The sequence below is a fragment of the Cygnus olor genome, chromosome 2 (genome assembly GCF_009769625.2).
Source record: "Cygnus olor isolate bCygOlo1 chromosome 2, bCygOlo1.pri.v2, whole genome shotgun sequence".
In the NCBI taxonomy this organism is placed as follows: domain Eukaryota; kingdom Metazoa; phylum Chordata; class Aves; order Anseriformes; family Anatidae; genus Cygnus; species Cygnus olor.
In genome coordinates, this window is record NC_049170.1 from 138,820,934 (window position 1) to 138,828,441 (window position 7,508).

General features: G+C 47.3%; 1 protein-coding gene across 5 annotated transcripts in view; it reads right to left on the minus strand.

Moving 5' to 3' along the window:
• RNF19A (ring finger protein 19A, RBR E3 ubiquitin protein ligase) overlaps positions 1-6,074 on the minus strand; it is a 58,675-nt gene extending 52,601 nt beyond the window's left edge. Inside the window, exons 1-2 of one of the 5 annotated variants that reach the window (XM_040548626.1) lie at positions 5,860-6,074; positions 3,040-3,200 (exon numbers count right to left, since the gene is read on the minus strand). The gene's annotated coding sequence lies outside the window, so the exon portion shown is untranslated. Of the gene's footprint in view, positions 1-3,039; positions 3,201-5,531; positions 5,720-5,859 lie in introns of those variants that run through there. The other 4 variants (XM_040548624.1, XM_040548621.1, XM_040548622.1 and 1 more) reach the window with 4 other exon arrangements.
• Between the last annotated feature and the right edge of the window lie 1,434 nt (positions 6,075-7,508).

Consider the following 7,508-nt stretch of genomic DNA (forward strand, 5'->3'; position numbering starts at 1 on the left):
CAGATCTGCCAGAATATCCCTCTCCTTGACCAGTTTCACTGAAATATACAGTAAGTTTTGCGCACCAAGTGCTTCCAGCAAAGGAAATGGACAGATGACACATTTGGGCATATCATCACCAAGTCTTTTCCTCTGGAACGCAGCCACTATGGTGCCAAGACTCCTACTTGCCTAAGAGCAGACAGCTAACAAAGTGAATTTATATATATGAACACATTTATATATGTATATACATGCATGTATAAATACGTATAAAATAAAAATGAGGTGCAGCAGCATTAATGCTGTGATGCCATCATACCAAAAATGCTAGCCAGGTAGCACCCGAAAACCCCCACGGCTCAAGCAGGATCTTCAGTGTTACCTCAGCCTCCACCGTTCAGCAGATCCCCCTGAGGGGCGGGACCGCATCACTCTCCCTACAAACCGTTTCTTGAAAACATACGAGGTAAATCTGTCTCAGCAGAAGCATCCCTCTCAACAGTATAACTGGAACTCCTACAGATTAAGCATGTTCAGATAAAAATAGAACTTGATTAACTTGATGTGGCTTGCAGTTTGATTTTCTGTGAAAAACCTGAACGTTAAGCGACAAACTTAAAATTGATATTTTTGTTTACTGAGAATGTGCAGCATCGATGAATCTCAATGAGAACAAAACAATGTAATTCATATGGCAGACTGCGTGTCCAGAGCTATTCCTCTTGCTGAAGCAGCTCTTTATTCAATAAATGGAAAAACTGAAGGGGACAGCCAGGGGCTCCAATTTAGAATAAGAGCTCTAATCTGCCTTATGGGAGCAGCTAAAGGACCTATGGAAAAATGTTTGTTTAACAGTAATTTATCTCAACTATAAATGGAAACAGAACTGACACAGTTCCACAACGACAGTTTGTGCTGAACAATAACAGGATACTTGCATTAGCAGAGCAGTGCTTCACTTAGGAAGCAAAAAAAAAAAAAAAAACACCACACCAAAAACAAGTGACTATACCAAATTAAATTGGTACAAACATTTATTTCAGCAAGATACCTTTCAAATGTCTTCACAGAATGGTTTGGGTTGGAAGGGACCCTAAAGAACATCTGATTCCAGCCCCACTGCCATGGGCAGGGACACCTCCCACCAGACCAGGCTGCCCAAAGCCCCATCCAGCCTGGCCTTGAGCACCTCCAGGGATGGGGCATCTACAGCTTCTCTGGGCAGCCTGTGCCAGGGTCTCACCGCCTTCCGAGTAAAGATTTTCTTCTGAACACCTACTTTAAATCTACCCTCTTTTAGTTTAAAGCCATTCCCCCTTGCCCTATCACTACACCCCCTGACCAAGAGTCCCTCCCCAGCCTTCCTGTAGCCCCCTTTAGGCACTGGAAGGCCGCTGTAAGGTCTGCCCGGGGCCTTCTCTTCTCCAGGCTGAACAACCCCAGCTCCCTCAGCCTGTCTGCATAGGAGAGGGGCTCCAGTGGTGCTCTACCACCTTGCTGAAGACATCATTAGAGGATATGCTGACCTCTAAAGAAAGGAAGTTTTAATGCCTGAGGAAACACCTGTGTATATGTAACTTTTTTTTTTTTTAAGCTCATTTCATTAGATCTCTTTGCTTGGTTGCTTTAGGTTAAAGCAACTCGTAGGTCAGCTTTCCAGTCTGGTATAATATATCTAGAAATGCAGGAAACCTGCTAGAAACTCATCCTTCAGGAAAAAAAAATATTCTTCTATAGCTATGCTCACCTTGTAAAAGGCAATTGCGGTTGCAGTGTTTAGACTCCCTGTTCAGTGAGATGCTAAGAGTCATCCAGCAGATGGCTGACTTCAATCCACAGGTTAAGAGTGGAAAAGCCTACTGTAATTCTTCCACTGCAAAAGAGTAATGTAAGCACTCCTACTTTTTTTTCATTCTATGGATAAACCTCAAGGTAGGGTTAAATCTTGTCATAGAACTTCCACAAAAGTCAAGCAGAACAGAGTCAAAGCCTTCCTCGTCTGTCTTAATGAGGAAACAGAGTGATACCACAAATGACATCTTACTGCTCAGCTGTGGGGCTTTTTTCTTCTCTCAACTCTGTCTTTCAAGAGCTCAAACTAGTGTAAGTCATACATACAATAAAAAACTCGTCGTTAAGGCCTGTAATATTCTAGTCCCACGTAACATTTACGGTTCTTTTTGGATATCATTGCCATGTTCTGGACCCTTGAATCAGTACACTTGAGCCCACTGCACTAAGAGAAGTGAGCCACACATGTCAGGGAAGGACCAGCAATCAAAACCAAGGTGAAACACAGTTCTGCAGTGGTTGAAAACTGCCAGAAACACACATGAAACAACCAGAGATCACTGAAGAAAGATGACTAAGCCTTCTTACCACTCAGATGATGAAAGTCTCTTTCACTGATCTTATCAACTAAAGAAAATATCCTTACAAAGAAGCCTGGGATAACAAGGTGAGCGTCAACTTCTCAGAAGTTTGGAATATATCTGTCAATCGATAAATATCAGCAGTAGACCAGAGACCAAATAAGTTAGAAAACACTGTAAATAAATAAGAGTGACTGAAGGAATCTTCTGAAATAACCTTTTAATGAAAACTTAAGAGGAAAAGACTGAAATCCTGCTCTGAACAGGAAGAAAACACATGGAAGTCTGGTTGGGGCTGGATTCCTTAGTTCAAGCCAAAGTCATTTATTTGGAGTTTTCTTTCTTTTTGAGTTAAAGTAGAGCACAGAATATCTGAAATCTAACCTAAAAAAGTTTCAGTTTTCCTTAAAGATTACTTCACCAAAGATTTGAAAGATAAGCTACTAGAAATTAACTGGCATTAGGTTAGATCATGGATAAAACTTCCACTTCAAAGAATCAAAAATAAAAGGAAGTCCCCTCTTGTGAAATCTCAGGAACATTTAAAAAAAAAAATTTCCTAGGAACTGACAGCATCCTTCATATTCTTCATACGGGAAAAGGGAAAAAAAAAGTACATTGCTGAAATCAAAGGCCAACACTGTTAAAAACAACCATTTCTCTAAGGCTCAATGTAACATTTTACCTTCTTGGTAGAAGTCTACCTCCAGGTGCAATTCAGATGCATCTAGCAACTTTAGATCCAACACCATTCTCACCGTATCTTGAAGCCGTGTTACGTGCACCAATTCATTCAGCTACACATCTTCCATCAGTTAATACAGAAGTGACAACGGAAACTCAGGTCTAAGAAAAATGCAAAAAGAGAAAAGAAAAAGTGACATTAACTTCCTTGTGGATAAGCCAGTGTTAAAATGACTATTTTTATTAGCCCTTCATAAAGCATTTGCTGACCCTACGAATCCGACTGACTCACAACTGAGCTACATGCCAGAAATCACACTAAGAAATGGAAAACCTAAAACACGTATCCATCAATTTGTTCCAGTCAGGTATTAAAATTTCTCCTACTAAGCCAGTATGCAGTGTTTAGGTACAATTCAGAAAACAAATCACAAAGCTAATTACGGATGTCTGACCATGGGCCAGAGTAAACTGACCCCATAACAGAGACCACAAGCTTGGCTAAAAGCCATCAGACTGTGGCACAGAACAGCGTAGCTGCAGTTCAAAGACCTTTCTTAGCATTTCCAAACCAGGATTCAGAAGTCCTTTGAAAAGATTCAGGCATCCTACCAGAAAGAAAGAAAAGGTATCCTTGTGAAGAATCTTTTTAATAAGACTACGTGAAGATCAAAAAAGCCCACGTAAACAGGGAAAAAATAAAAAAGGAAAGGTTAGGAAGAATTACCTACCCACCTGACAAATTCAAAGTCTAAAGTTTTTGCCATGTTAAATAGTAAAACACTGTTAATGAATAATTTTAAAAAGTTTGCCCATTTTCCATCAGAAGGCTCTACCCAACCGACAAAAGAATTCAAGGACTTGTGCTCTTTCACAAGTTGAAAATATTCACACAAAACGAGTTGTCCTAATGCATATCTTTACGCTAACTAGGAATCCCATGGCTAAGGGAGCTTTAATGATTCATTTACTAAGGCAGAGACAAGGATTTGTACACATTATGAAGGTAAACAAATACATCTATCAAGTGCCTTCCTTCCTCCTGAGCCTCAACAAGCGTAATTAAATACAATCTGATGACTGCTCTATATAAGAAAAGCATCGTTTGTCTGGTGGATTTAAGGGGAAGTGGATGGAAGGAAACCGCATATACACATTTCAATTCCCCCTTGTAGAAATTATGATCTGATGTCGTCGAACTGTAAACTAGCTGACGAGGTAAAGACAAGAGTCAGAATTCAGCATTTTACAGATGCTGAATTTTATAAAGCACCACTAAAAGTCTGGCACGGTTCAAGAAACACGCATATAGAAGAGAGGTTTCCTGTAAACCTTTCAGTGAGCTGACTTGAAGAGCAGCATTATTGCCATTATGCAAAAAACTTTCATTTTCATTTTCTGGTCCAAATGGGTCTAGCTCACGTGCAATTAAAACAAAGCGGTTTCGCAGCTTTCTGAAAGTTTCAAGTGCAAGCATATAAATGTTCACAAGTGAAATAATGGTAAAACTTCAGAAAGCAGTAAGTGCTGTTACACAACCATCATTTCTACGTATGCAAGCGAATTCCGTGAAGTGGGCAGCTCAGCGTCTGTACCTCGGTGTGCTCTGAACGTTGAACCGAAAGCCTTCTTTTCCACTGAGCAACAACAACGCCACAGCATTTCATCAGATAGGGAAATACAGCCCTTTATCTGACAAAAAAATGAAACTTTTTTCTAAAAAAAATTGAAAGAAAAACAGCTTTGAAGTAAAAATTATGAAAGCATTTTTTTTAAATTAGTTTATGAGGAGGCTCCTCTGCAGAAGTAAATCCTGCAAGCTCCATTTCCCAACCTGCCCTTTGCCTTTCAAAAAAAAAAAAAAAAAAGAAAAACTGCTGTCCTCGATGACAACCGAGATAAAACCCTAATCGCTTCCAACGCCAGCTCCGGTATTTTACCAGAACCAGGATTTGCTGTGCTCCTCGCAGGGAAACCCAGGCACGTTTCCAGCGAGCGACCCCGGGGGCAGGGAGGCTCGGGCGGCCCATTTCTCTGCTCAGGGGCTGCCCTCTCCCCACTGCCCCTTAGCCTACCCCCCCCCCCCAAGCTTTCCTGGTCACCGTAGGGCACCACGAGCCCCCCCACACTCCCCCCACACCCTCCTGCTGCCCTTCCCATGGGTCGTTCCCCGTTTTTCCCCATTTTTCCCCGTTTTTCCCCCATCCTCCCCCGGCGCGCCCGCAGCACGCCGTGCTGCCAGGTGCAACCCCCCATTGCTGCAGCGGGACGGGGGCAAGGAAACCCGGCCCGGTGCCACCTCCTGTCCCCCCCGCGCACCTCCGAGGAGGGGAACCAGTGTCCCAACACCCCCGGGCACCGCCACCTCTCCTCGGCAGGGCCGCAGAAGCGCCGGGGAAGGGCCGGCTGGGCTTTGCCGTGCAAGTTCCAGCGCAGGAGTTCCCCGGGGGAGCTCCCCCCTTGCACCGCCACCACCCCCCAGGAGGAACCCACCCGGCGGCTCCCCTCGGGCTGGGGGGCGGCACGGGCCGGACCCCCCCATCTTCCTCCTCCTCCTCCTCGGGGCGGGACAGGCCCCTCGCCCCGCCCGGGGGGGAGACAATGGGCGCGATGACTTCACTCTCCAGCAATGCGAGGGGCAGCGGCCCCCCCTTCCATCCCTCCCCGGACCCCCCCCGGGCCCCTCTCCCCCGCCCAGAGGCGGCTCCGCTCCACCTCCCCACCCCCCACCCCTTCGCCCCCCTCCGCCACGCTCAGGGCGGCGGCGGCCCGCCCCCGGCGGGGGACCGGGGGCGGGGGGCGTCTCTCCGCCGCCGAGTACCTGCGGGGCGGCGGCAGAGGAAGCCGGCCCGGCGCAGGAAGCGTCTCCCCGTGTCCGTGTCTCTGTGTGTGAGGGAGAGAGAGAGAGAGAACGGGGCGGCGCTGCCGGGGCCGGCCCTGCCCGCCGAGGGGAGGCGGCGCCGGGGCCGTCGGTTTCCGCGACGCGCTGAGCTCACGCGTATGGCGGCGGCGGCGGCGCCGCCTCGGGGCGGGTCCCCGTCGCCACAGTCGCCGCCCGCCGCCCCCGGCTCGGTGGGGTGCGGGGGGTGCCCACCCACCGGGTCTTCCCGCCGTCCTTTATTTAATAAATAATTATTTAACACTGTGTGCGCTTGGTACCCGGTAACGGGTAAAGGTGGCCGGGGGAGAGCGAGCTGCTGAGGCGTTTCGGTGGGGTCGGGCGGCTGAGGGCTGATGCGGTTGTGGAAATGAGCAAGCAGAGCTTTCATGCCATGGTATGGCACTGAATCATGGCATCATTAAGGTTGGAAAAGACCTTCAAGATCACCTGGTCCAACAACCATCATGCTACCACCAATGTCACCCACTAACCCATGTCCCTAAGCACCACGTCCAACCTTTCCTTGAACACCCCCAGGGACGGTGACTCCACCACCTCCCTGGGCAACCCGTCCCAGTGCCTGACTGCTCTTTCTGAGGAGAAATGTCTCCTCATTTCCAACCTAAACCTTCCCTGGCGCAACTTGAGGCCACTCCCTCTAGTCCTATCACTAATTATCTGTGAGAAGAAGCTGACCCCCAGCTCCCCACACCTTCCTTTCAGGTACCTGCAGATAGCAATGAGGTCTCCCCTGAGCCTCCTCTTCCCCAGACTGCACAACCCCAGCTCCCTCAGCTGCTCCTCACAGGACTTGTGTTCCAGGCCCTTCATCAGCTTTGTAGCCCTTCTCTGGACACGTTCCAGGGCCTCAATGTCCTTCTTGTAGTGAGGGGCCCAAAACTGAACACAGTACTCGAGGTGTGGCCTCACCAGAGCTGAGTACAGGTGGACGATCACCTCCCTGGTCCTGCTGGCTACATTATTCCTGATACAAGCCAGGATGCCGTTGCCTTCTTGGCCACCTGGGCACACTGCCAGTTCACATTCAGGCGACTGGAAAGATAACCCTCCCCAAAATTTTGTCCAGGAGCCCCCCAGCTTTGATTGCGCAGCCCTGTTCTCCCTTTGCATAACTGCAGTCAGCCTCTGGCTTCTGGGTGCTGGGGTGAGAATAATCATAGATTATTATTATAAGGGTGCTTGCTGTGCTCGGCTGCCCCTCTCTTGGGTTCCTTTCTCCTTTTGCTGCTGACCTCCCCAACTTTTCTCACAGGACTCCCTATCTGCAATAATACCGTAGCTGTCTTTTTTGTAGACCTCCGTTTTGTTGACCTCCACTTCAAGGCCAACTCCAAATCACTCTCCTCTGGCATGCTGCAAGAATTATTTGCATACGTAGTTATTACATTGGTCTTAAATCCTGTGCCTTTTGCTTTCTTCAGTTAATCATTCATACTTTCTAGTGGCAACTCTGAATTCTCCAGAACCAGAGTTTATCCCCGGTTTATAGATGAACAGTGATGCTTCCATTAAGCTGGTTTGAAACCTAAAAGCTTAACTCTGGAAATAGTTATCAATTATCCAACCTG